This window comes from Arachis ipaensis, chromosome B6 (assembly GCF_059453495.1).
Source record: "Arachis ipaensis isolate K30076 ecotype BB chromosome B6, ASM5945349v1, whole genome shotgun sequence".
Lineage (NCBI taxonomy): Eukaryota > Viridiplantae > Streptophyta > Magnoliopsida > Fabales > Fabaceae > Arachis > Arachis ipaensis.
In genome coordinates, this window is record NC_142441.1 from 110,299,802 (window position 1) to 110,312,490 (window position 12,689).

Genomic DNA, 12,689 nt, shown 5'->3' on the forward strand with positions numbered 1-12,689 from the left:
ACAGAAACTGGCATTCAACTCCACAAATGGCCTCTGCACGTGCTACACTTAAGCTCAGCCCAAACACACACCAAGTGGGCCCAGGAAGTGGATTTATGCATCAATTACTCACTCATGTAAACCCTAGTGACTAGTTTATTATAAATAGGACCTCTTACTATTGTATTAGACGTCTTTTTGACCATCTTTGAACGCATTGTTCTTAGACCATAGGGGCTGGCCACACGGCCATGCCTGGACCTTCACTTATGTATTTTCATACGGTAGAGTTTCTACACTCCATAGATTAAGGTGTGGAGCTCTACTGTTCCTCAAAGATTAATGCAAAGTACTACTGTTTTCTATTCAATTCTTCTTATTTCGCTTCTAAGATATCCATTCGCACCCAAGAACGTGATGAAGGTGATGATTATGTGTGACGCTCATCATCCTTCTCCTTTATGAACGTGTGCCTGACAAACACTTCTGTTCTACATGAATTAAGCTAGAATGAATATCTCTTAGATCTCCTAACCAGAATCTTCGTGGCGTAAGCTAGAATGATGGCGGCATTCAAGAGAATCCGGAAGGTCTAAACCTTGTCTGTGGTATTCTGAGTAGGATTCAATGATTGAATGACTGTGACGAGCTTCAAACTCGCGATTGTTGGGCGTTAGTGACAGACGCAAAAGGAGGGTGAATCCTATTCCAGCATGATCGAGAACCGACAGATGAATAGCCGTGCCGTGACAGGGTGCGTGAGCATATTATTCACTGAGAGGAGGGGATGTAGCCACTGACAACGGTGATGCCCTAGCATAAAGCCAGCCATGGAAAGGAGTAAGACTGATTGGATGAAGATAGCAGGAAAGCAGAGGTTCAGAGGAACGAAAAGCATCTCCATTCGCTTATCTGAAATTCCTACCAATGATTTACATAAGTATCTCTATCCCTATTTTATCATATAATATTCGAAAACACCATTATCACTTTATATCTGCCTGACTGAGATTTACAAGGTGACCATAGCTTGCTTCATACCAACAATCTCCGTGGGATTCGACCCTTACTCACGTAAGGTATTACTTGGACGACCCAGTGCACTTGCTAGTTAGTTGTATCGAAGTTGTGACAATTATGTATTGAGATCAGAGCACCAAGTTGCTCACGTTGCCGGGGATTGTTTGAGCCTGGACATCACAATTTCGTGCACCAAGTTTTTGGCGCCGTTGCCGGTGATTGTTCGAGTTTGGACAATTGACGGCTCATCTTGTTGCTCAGATTAGGTAATTTTCTTTTCGTTTGTTTTCAAAAATCTTTCAAAAATATTTTCAAAAAAATTTCTCTTTTGTTTTCGAAAAAAAAAAAATAAAAATGTTTTCAAAAATTTATTCAAAATTTTTAAGAATGAATTCTAGTGTTTCATGAAGCATGTGAAGCCTGGCTGGCTGTAAAGCCATGTCTAAATTCATTTGGACTGAGGCTTGCAATTTGTTATCAAGAGCAAATTAGTTGTTGCTCATCCACCTGCTGCTGATCCATGATCACCTGCTGAAGCTTGGCTGGCCATTGGCCATGTCTAGTGTTTTGGACTGGAGCTTTCTTTGAAAGCTTGGCTGGCTAGTGAGCCATGTCTAATTCCTGGACTGAAGCTTTAGACTAAGAATGCTAGATTCCTGGAATTCATATTAAAAATTTTGGAATCCTTATTTTTATTTTTCAATTAATTTTCGAAAAAAATCTAAAAAAAATTAGAAAATCATAAAAATCAAAAATATTTTTCTGTTTCTTGTTTGAGTCTTGAGTCATATAATAAGTTTGGTGTCAATTGCATGTGCATCTTGCACTTTTCGAAAATTCATGCATTCATAGTGTTCTTCATGATCTTCAAGTTGTTCTTGGTAAGTCTTCTTGTTTGATCTTGATGATTTTTTGTTTTGTGTTGTATAGTGTTTTTCATATGCATTCTTGAATTCTTGGTGTCTAGGCATTAAAGAATTCTAAGTTTGGTGTCTCGCATGTTTTCTTTGCCTTAAAAATTTTTCAAAAATATGTTCTTGATGTTCATCATATTCTTCAGAGTGTTCTTGGTGTTCATCTTGACATTCATAGCATTCTTGCATGCATTCATTGCTTTGATCTAAAAATTTCATGCATTGCATTATTTTTCTTGTTTTTCTCTCTCATCATAACAAATTCAAAAATCAAAAAAATATCTTTCCCTTTTTCTCTCATCAAATTCGAAAATTTGAGTTGACTTTTTCAAAAGTTTTTAAAATCAAGTTGTTTCTTATGAGTCAAATCAAATTTTCAATTTGAAAATCTTATCTTTCTCAAAATCTTTTTCAAAAATCAAATCTTTTTCAAAATTCTTAGTTATTTTCGAAAAATTCAAAAAAAAATATTTTTCAAAAATATTTTTCTTACTTTTTATACCAAATTTTCGAAAATAACATAATCAATTAATGTTTTGATTCAAAAATTTGAAGTTTGTTACTTTCTTGTTAAGAAAGATTCAAACTTTAAGTTCTAGAATCATATCTTGTGATTTCTTATGAATCAAGTCATTAATTGTGATTTTAAAAATCAAATCTTTTTTCAAAAACTAATTTCTATCATATCTTTTCAAAATATCTTCTTATCTTATCTTTTTCAAAAATTTGATTTCAAAATATCTTTTCTAACTTCCTAACTTCTTATCTTTTCAAAATTTGTTTCAACTAACTAACTAACTTTTTGTTTGTTTCTTAACTTTTTCAAAACTACCTAACTAACTTTCTCTCTCTAATTTTTGAAAATATCTTCCCTCTTTTTCAAAAATTTCTTTTTTATTAACTAATTATTTTTATTTTTTATTTTGATTTCAAAAAAAAAAAATTTACTAACATTTTTCAAAAACCATTTTTCAAAAATCACTAACTCTTTTTCAAAATAATTTTCGAAAATTATCCCTCCCCCATCCTATTCTATTTATTCATTCATATCCTAACATCTCATCTCACATCTCTTCCATCCGTACAGTTGTGTTTCTTCCTTTACATCACATTCTTTGTCTCCCCCTTTTTTCTTCCACTCACAAAGGGATCCCTATACTGTGGTATAAAGGATCTCTATTATTATTATTATTTTTCTGTGCCTTCTTCTTTGTCATATGAGCAGGAGCAAGGATAAGAACATTCTTGTGGAAGCAGATCCAGAACCTGAAAGGACTCTGAAGAGAAAATTAAGAGAAGCTAAAATACAACAATCCAGAGATAACCTTTCAGAAATTTTCGAACAGGAAGAGGAGATGGCAGCCGAAAATAATAATAATGTAAGGAGAATGCTTGGTGACTTCACTGCACCTAATTCCAATTTACATGGAAGAAGCATCTCCATTCCTGCCATTGGAGCAAACAACTTTGAGCTGAAACCTCAATTAGTTTCTCTGATGCAGCAGAACTGCAAGTTTCATGGACTTCCATCAGAAGATCCTTTTCAGTTCTTAACTGAATTCTTGCAGATATGTGATACTGTTAAGACTAATGGAGTAGATCCTGAAGTCTACAGGCTCATGCTTTTCCCTTTTGCTGTAAGAGACAGAGCTAGATTATGGTTGGATTCTCAACCCAAAGATAGCATGAACTCTTGGGATAAGCTGGTCACGGCTTTCTTAGCCAAGTACTTTCCTCCTCAAAAGCTGAGCAAGCTTAGAGCTGATGTTCAAACCTTCAGACAGAAAGAAGGTGAATCCCTCTATGAAGCTTGGGAAAGATACAAACAGTTGACCAAAAAGTGTCCTTCTGACATGCTTTCAGAATAGACCATCCTGGATATATTCTATGATGGTTTATCTGAGCTATCAAAGATGTCACTGGACACTTCTGCAGGTGGATCCATTCACCTAAAGAAAACGCCTGCAGAAGCTCAAGAACTCATTGACATGGTTGCTAATAACCAGTTCATGTACACTTCTGAAAGGAATCCTGTGAGTAATGGGACGCCTATGAAGAAGGGAGTTCTTGAAGTTGATACTCTGAATGCCATATTGGCTCAGAATAAAATATTGACTCAGCAAGTCAATATGATCTCTCAGAGTCTGCATGGAATGCAAGCTGCATCCAACAGTACTCAAGAGGCATCTTCTGAAGAAGAAGCTTATGATCCTGAGAACCCTGCAATAGTAGAGGTAAATTACTTAGGTAAACCTTATGGAAACACCTATAACTCAACATGGAGAAATCATCCAAATTTCTCATGGAAGGATCAAAAGCCCCAACAAGGCTTTAATAATGGTGGAAGAAACAGGTTTAGCAATAGCAAGCCTTTTCCATCATCAACTCAGCAACAGACAGAGAACTCTGAACAAAATGCTTCTAATTTAGCAAATCTAGTCTCTGATCTATCTAAGGCCACTGTAAGTTTCATGAATGAAACAAGGTCTTCCATTAGAAATCTGGAAGCACAAGTGGGCCAGCTGAGTAAAAGGATCACTGAAATCCCTCCTAGTACTCTCCCAAGCAATACAAAAGAGAACCCAAAAGGAGAGTGCAAGGCCATTGACATAAGCGCCATGGCCGAACCTATGAGGAGAGGAGAGGACGTGAATCCCAAGGAGGAAGACCTCCTGGGATGTCCAGTGATCAATAAGGAGCTTCCCTCTGAGGAACCAAAGGAATCTAAGACTCATCTAGAGACCATAGAGATTCCATTGAACTTCCTTATGCCCTTCATGAGCTCTGATGAGTATTCCTCTTCTGAAGAGAATGAGGATGTTACTGAAGAGCAAACTGCCAAGTTTCTTGGTGCAATCATGAAGCTGAATGCCAAATTATTTGGCATTGATACTTGGGAAGTTGAATATCCCTTGTTCATCAATGAACTAAGTGATCTGGATCAACTGACATTGCCTCAGAAGAGACAGGATCCTGGAAAGTTCATAATACCCTGTACCATAGGCACTATGATCTTTAAGGCTCTATGTGACCTTGGTTCAGGGATAAACCTCATGCCCTTCTCTGTAATAGAGAAACTGGGAATCTCTGGGGTGCAAGCTGCTAAAATCTCACTGGAGATGGCAGACAGCTCAAGAAAACAGGCTTATGGACAAGTAGAAGAGGTATTAGTAAAGGTTGAGGGCCTTTACATTTCTGCTGATTTCATAGTCCTGGATACTGGAAAGGAAGAGGATGAATCCATCATCCTAGGAAGACCTTTCCTGGCCACAGCAAGAGCTGTGATTGATGTTGATAGAGGTGAAATAGTCCTTCAATGGAATGAGAACTCCCTTGTATTCAAAACTCAAGGATCTCCCTCTGCAACCATGGAGAGGAAGCTTGAAAAGCTTCTCTCAAAGCAGAGTCAACCAGAGCCCCCACAGTCAAACTCTAAGTTTGGTGTTGGGAGGCCACAACCAAACTCTAAGTTTGGTGTTGAACTCCCATATCCAAACTCTAAGTTTGGTGTTGGAGAGTCTCAACAAAGCTCTGCACATCTGTGAGGCTCCATGAAAGCCCACTGTCAAGCTATTGACATTAAAGAAGCGCTTGTTGGGAGGCAACCCAATGTTTATCTAATTCTTATTTTTATTGTTTTTCATGTTTTCTTAGGTTCATGATCATGTGGAGTCACAAAATAAATATAAAAATTGAAAACGGAATCAAAAACAGCAGAAGAAAAATCACACCCTGGAGGAGCATCTGTCTGGCGTTCAGCGCCAGAACAGAGCATGGTTCTGGCGCTGAACGCCCAAAATGGGCAGCTTCTGGGCGCTGAACGCCAGAACAGGCATGGTTCTAGCGTTCAACGCCAGAAATGGCACACAAATGGGTGTTGAACGCCCAAAATGGCCACCAACCTGGCGCTGAACGCCCAGAGTTGGGTACAAAGGCATTTTTACATGCCTAATGGTGCAGGGATGTAAATGCCTTGACACCTCAGGATCTGTGGACCCCACAGGATCATCTCAGGATCTATGGACCCCACAGGATCCACTCAGGATCTGTGGACCCCACAAGATCCCCACCTACCTCCACTCACTTCTTCTCACCACTCTCTTTCACACAACCCCATAAACACTCTTCCCTAAAAACCCCTCACCAATCACCTCAATCTCTCTTCCCCACTAAACCTTCACCACTCACATCCACCCACTCTTCCCAATAAACCTACCTCATAAACTCCACCTACCTTCAAAATTCAAAACCAATTTCCCACCCAAACCCACCCATATGGCCGAACCTTAACCCCCCCTCCCTTCCCTATATAAAGACCTCCATTCTTCATCAAATTCACACAACACACCCCTCTACACTCCTCTTGGCCGAAACCACATCTCCCTCTCCCTCTCCATATTTCTTCTTCTTCTTCTTCTTCTTCTATTCTTTTGTTTATTGCTCGAGGGCGAGCAATATTCTAAGTTTGGTGTGGTAAAAGCATAGCTTTTTTGTTTTTCCATTACCATTGATGGCATCTAAGACCGGAGAATCCTCTAGAAGAGGGAAATGGAAGATAAAAGCTTCCACATCCGAGTCATGGGAGATGGAAAGATTCATCTCCAAAGCCCATCAAGACCACTTCTATGATGTTGTGGCCAAGAAGAAGGTGATCCCTGAGGTCCCTTTTAAACTCAAAAGAAATGAGTATCCGGAGATCCGACATGAAATTCAAAGAAGAGGTTGGGAAGTTCTAACAAATCCCATCCAACAAGTCGGCATCCTAATGGTTCAAGAGTTCTATGCCAATGCATGGATCACCAAGAACCATGATCAAAGTAAGAACCCGGATCCAAAGAACTATGTTACAATGGTTCGGGGGAAATACTTAGATTTTAGTCCGGAGAATGTGAGGTTGGCGTTCAACTTGCCATACATGGAAGAGAACGCACGCCCCTACACAAGGAGAGTCAACTTTGATCAAAGGTTGGACCAAGTCCTTATGGACATATGTGTAGAAGGAGCTCAATGGAAGATTGACTCCAAAGGATGGTTGGAGTTTATTCAACTAAGAAGATTGGACCTCAAGCCTATAGCTAGAGGATGGTTGGAGTTTATTCAATGCTCAATCATTCCCACTAGCAACCGGTCTGAAGTTACTATAGACCGGGCCATCATGATCCATAGCATCATGATTGGAGAAGAGGTGGAAGTTCATGAGATTATACCTCAAGAACTCTACAAGGTGGCTGACAAGTCCTCCACCATGGCAAGGTTAGCCTTTCCTCACCTCATTTGCCACCTATGCAATTCAGCTGGGATTGACATAGAGGGAGATATCCTCATTAAAGAGGAAAAGCCCATCACTAAGAAAAAGATGGAGCAAGCAAGAGAGCCTAGTCATGGAGCTCAAGAGGCGCAAGAAGCTCACTTCCATGAGATCCCTGAGATCTCAAATGCACTTTCCTCCACAAAACTATTGGGAGCAAATCAACACCTCCCTAGGAGAATTGAGTTCCAATATGGGACAACTAAGGGTGGAACATCAAGAGCACTCCATCATGCATCATGAAATAAGAGAAGATCAAAAAGCAATGAGGGAGGAGCAACAAAGACAAGGAAGAGACATAGAAGAGCTCAAGGACATCATTGGTTCCTCAAGAAGGAAATGCCACCATCACTAAGGTGGATTCATTCCTTGTTCTTATTTCCTCTGTTTTTCGTTTTCTATGTTATGTGCTTATCTATGTTTGTGTCTTCATTACATGATCATTAGTAGTTAGTAACTTTGTCTTAAAGTTATGAATGTCCTATGAATCCATCACCTCTCTTAAATGAAAAATGTTTTAATTCAAAAGAACAAGAAGTACATGAGTTTCGAATTTATCCTTGAACTTAGCTTAATTATATTGATGTGGTGACAATGCTTCTTGTTTTCTGAATGTATGCTTGAACAGTGCATATGTCTTTTGAAGTTGTTGTTTAAGAATGTTAAATATGTTGGCTCTTGAAAGAATGATGACTAGGAGACATGTTATTTGATAATCTGAAAAATCATAAAAACGATTCTTGAAGCAAGAAAAAGCAGCAAAGAACAAAGCTTGCAAAAAAAAAATAGAAAAAAAATAATAATAAAGAAAAAGAAAAAGCAAGCAGAAAAAGCCAATAACCCTTAAAACCAAAAGGCAAGGGCAAATAAAAAAAGGATCCCAAGGCTTTGAGCATCAGTGGATAGGAGGGCCTAAAGGAATAAAATCCTGGTCTAAGCGGCTAAACCAAGCTGTCCCTATCCATGTGCTTGTGGCGTGTAGGTGTCAAGTGAAAACTTGAGACTGAGCGGTTAAAGTCAAGGTCCAAAGCAAAAGAAGAGTGTGCTTAAGAACCCTGGACACCTCTAATTGGGGACTTCAGCAAAGCTGAGTCACAATCTGAAAAGGTTCACCCAATTATGTGTCTGTGGCATTTATGTATCCTGTGGTAATACTGGAAAACAAAGTGCTTAGGGCCACGGCCAAGACTCATAAAGAAGCTGTGTTCAAGAATCATCATACTGAACTAGGAGAGTCAATAACACTATTCGAAATCTAAAGTTCCTATAGAAGCCAATCATTCTGAACTTCAATGGATAAAGTGAGATGCCAAAACTATTCAAGAGGCAAAAAGCTATAAGTCCCGCTCATTTGATTGGAGCTATGTTTCATTGATAGTTTGGAATTTATATTATATTTTCTTCTTTTTATCCTATTTGATTTTCAGTTGCTTGGGGGCAAGCAACAATTTAAGTTTGGTGTTGTGATGAGCGGATAATTTATACGCTTTTTGGCATTGTTTTTAGTATGTTTTTAGTAGGATCTAGTTACTTTTAGGGATGTTTTCATTAGTTTTTATGTTAAATTCACATTTCTGGACTTTACTATGAGATTGTGTGTTTTTCTGTGATTTCAGGTATTTTCTGGCTGAAATTGAGGGACTTGAGCAAAAATCAGATTCAGAGGTTGAAAAAGGACTGCTGATGCTGTTGGATTCTGACCTCCCTGCACTCAAAGTGAATTTTCTGGAGCTACAGAACTCGAAATGGCGCGCTTCCAATTGCGTTGGAAATTATACATCCAGGGCTTTCCAGCAATATATAATAGTCCATACTTTGGCCAAGAATAGATGATGTAAACTGGCGTTCAACGCCAGCCTTCTGCCCAAATCTGGCGTCCAGCGCCAGAAAAGGATCCAAAACCAGAGTTGAACGCCCAAACTGGCACAGAAACTGGCGTTCAACTCCACAAATGGCCTCTGCACGTGCTACACTTAAGCTCAGCCCAAACACACACCAAGTGGGCCCAGGAAGTGGATTTATGCATCAATTACTCACTCATGTAAACCCTAGTGACTAGTTTATTATAAATAGGACCTCTTACTATTGTATTAGACGTCTTTTTGACCATCTTTGAACGCATTGTTCTTAGACCATAGGGGCTGGCCACACGGCCATGCCTGGACCTTCACTTATGTATTTTCATACGGTAGAGTTTCTACACTCCATAGATTAAGGTGTGGAGCTCTACTGTTCCTCAAAGATTAATGCAAAGTACTACTGTTTTCTATTCAATTCTTCTTATTTCGCTTCCAAGATATCCATTTGCACCCAAGAACGTGATGAAGGTGATGATTATGTGTGACGCTCATCATCCTTCTCCTTTATGAACGCGTGCCTGACAAACACTTCTGTTCTACATGAATTAAGCTAGAATGAATATCTCTTAGATCTCCTAACCAGAATCTTCGTGGCGTAAGCTAGAATGATGGCGGCATTCAAGAGAATCCGGAAGGTCTAAACCTTGTCTGTGGTATTCTGAGTAGGATTCAATGATTGAATGACTGTGACGAGCTTCAAACTCGCGATTGTTGGGCGTTAGTGACAGACGCAAAAGGAGGGTGAATCCTATTCCAGCATGATCGAGAACCGACAGATGAATAGCCGTGCCGTGACAGGGTGCGTGAGCATATTATTCACTGAGAGAAGGGGATGTAGCCACTGACAACGGTGATGCCCTTGCATAAAGCCAGCCATGGAAAGGAGTAAGACTGATTGGATGAAGATAGCAGGAAAGCAGAGGTTCAGAGGAACGAAAAGCATCTCCATTCGCTTATCTGAAATTCCTACCAATGATTTACATAAGTATCTCTATCCCTATTTTATTATATAATATTCGAAAACACCATTATCACTTTATATTTGCTTGACTGAGATTTACAAGGTGACCATAGCTTGCTTCATACCAACAATCTCCGTGGGATTCGACCTTTACTCACGTAAGGTATTACTTGGACGACCCAGTTCACTTGCTGATTAGTTGTATCGAAGTTGTGACAATTATGTATTGAGATCAGAGCACCAAGTTGCTCACGTTGCCGGGGATTGTTTGAGCCTGGACATCACAATTTGGTGCACCAGGAAGCATGCAAAAGTGGAAGGAATACAAGAAACTGAAGGAACTGCTAAAGCTGTCCAGCCTGACCTCTCTGCACTCGAACCATCATAACTTGAGCTATAGAGGTCCATATGATGCGGTTCTAGTTGCGTTGAAAAGCTAACGTCTGGGGCTTCGATTTGACATATAATTTGCCATAGCTGCTCCGACGTTAGGCAATGCGAACGTGTGAATGACGCGCCCGCGTCGTATTTACGAATTGCAATCTGCGCGAACGCGTGGACGACGCCTCCGCGTCACTTTCCCGCGACCTGAATGTAACAGAAACCGCTGGGAGTGATTTCTGGGCTGTTTTCGACCCAGTTTTCAGCCCAGAACACATAGATTAGAGGCTATAAAGTGGGGGAATGCATCCATTCATAATCATGCTTTCATAATTCATAATTTTTAGTTTTAGATGTAGTTTTTAGAGAGAGAGGTTCTCTCCTCTCCCTTAGGATTTAAGATTTTAGGATTTCTATTAGTTTAGTTCAACTCATCTTCAGTCACAGGTTCAATATTCCTTTTATTTTATATTTCTCTTTTACTTTCAGATGCTTTAATGCTTGTATTAGTTATGTTGCCTAATTGGCTTATGAACTCCATGTTAGAATTGATTTCTTTATTTAATATAATTTGAGGTATTTCAGAATTATGATTGCTTTCTTTTATTTATATAAATAATTTAGATTTTTTCCTTTTGGCTTTGGTTGAGTCATTGGAGACACTTGAGTTATCAAAGTCATTGTTGATTGAAAATTAGAATTCTTCAAGAATTAATTCGGGTTCCAATAACTCTAACTTTTCCCAAGGAAAGACTAGGACTTGAGGAATCAGAATTAATTCATCCACTTAACTTACCTTCATAGTTAGAGGTTAACAAAGTGGGAGAAAAATCTAATTCTCATTACAATTGATAAGGATAGCCAGGATAGGACTTCCAGTTTTCATACCTTGCCAAGAGTCTATTTTATAGTTATTTATTTTATTCTTATTATCATTCAACATACTGCTTCCTTACTTTCAAAACCCCCAATTTACAAGATTCATAACCAATAATAAGAACATACCTCCCTGCAATTCTTTGAGAAGACGACCCGAGGTTTAAATACTCGGTTATCAATTTTAAAGGGGTTTGTTACTTGTGACAACCAAAACGTTTGTAAGAAAGGTTGATTGCTTGGTTTAGTAACTATACATGCAACGAGAGTTTACTATAACTTCTAAACCATCGATCTTCCAGCTCTTTCAAAATGGCGCCGTTGCCGGGAAATTGCAAACGTGTGCCTTATTATTGGTTATTGTAAATATTTGCTTTTTACTTGTTTATTTGTTTTTATTTTTGTTTTTATTTTTGTTTTTATTTTTGCTTTTTTCATAAATTAAGAGGTTATTGGTTTTTATTTAATTATAAAAAAATTTTTCAAAAAAAAAATTTTTTTCTTGGTATTCATCTTGATCTTCAAGTTGTTCTTCGTGTTCATCTTGACCTTCAAGTTGTTTTTTGTTGTTTTCTTCGTTTTGATCTAAAAATTTTTAAGTTTGTTGTCATTTTATTGTTTTTCTCTTTCCTTATTAAATTCAAAAATTCAAAATTTAAAAATCAATTTTCAAAATTCAAATTTAAAAATTTTCAAAATTCAATTTTAAAAATTTTTTCAAATTTCAAATCTCAAATTTCAAAATTCAAATTTCAAAAATTTGATTTTATTTTCATTTTTAATTTTTATTTACTATTATGAGTTCTCACCCCTCTCGCTTTGAGTTTGGTTCCAATGTTGTTGCAAGGAATGAAAATTATAACAGGGACATGGATCGAGGTCAAAAGAATCAGAGATGGAAGGAGCCACGAGGATCTGATCAACCCTTTCGGCAACACCACATTCCAAAATACCATGGACAACGACCATCCTACAATGCATACCAAGACAATAGATATGGTGGACCCCCTTGTAGTTACCAGCGAGTTCCATCATATGCCAATAAACCATCTCCTCAACACAACTTTGAACCACCATACTCACAAGCCCCTTACCACCAAACACCACCATATAACCCTAATCCTTATCCACCACACCAACCACCATATGAACCACGCCCAGAACCACCACCTCAATATTTACCATCTCCATATCCATTAATCCAAGAGCACTATGATCCTACTTATGATAGCCGAGCACAACAAGAATCAAAGGATCATCACAAAAAAACAGTGGAAAGATTTCATGCAACCCTTCACCAATTGAATCAAGCGATAAAACAATTAGCATCCCGACGTTTGGACACTCAAGGAACCCCCATGGTTTCATGTGGATAATCTAATGAAGAACGT

General features: G+C 38.5%; 1 non-coding gene across 1 annotated transcript; it reads right to left on the reverse strand.

Annotated features, from left to right (window-relative positions):
- Positions 1-3,664: 3,664 nt before the first annotated feature.
- LOC148562290 (small nucleolar RNA R71) lies at positions 3,665-3,772 on the reverse strand. Its single transcript, XR_015887393.1, has one exon. It is a non-coding gene; the product is annotated as a small nucleolar RNA R71 (small nucleolar RNA).
- Positions 3,773-12,689: the final 8,917 nt, after the last annotated feature.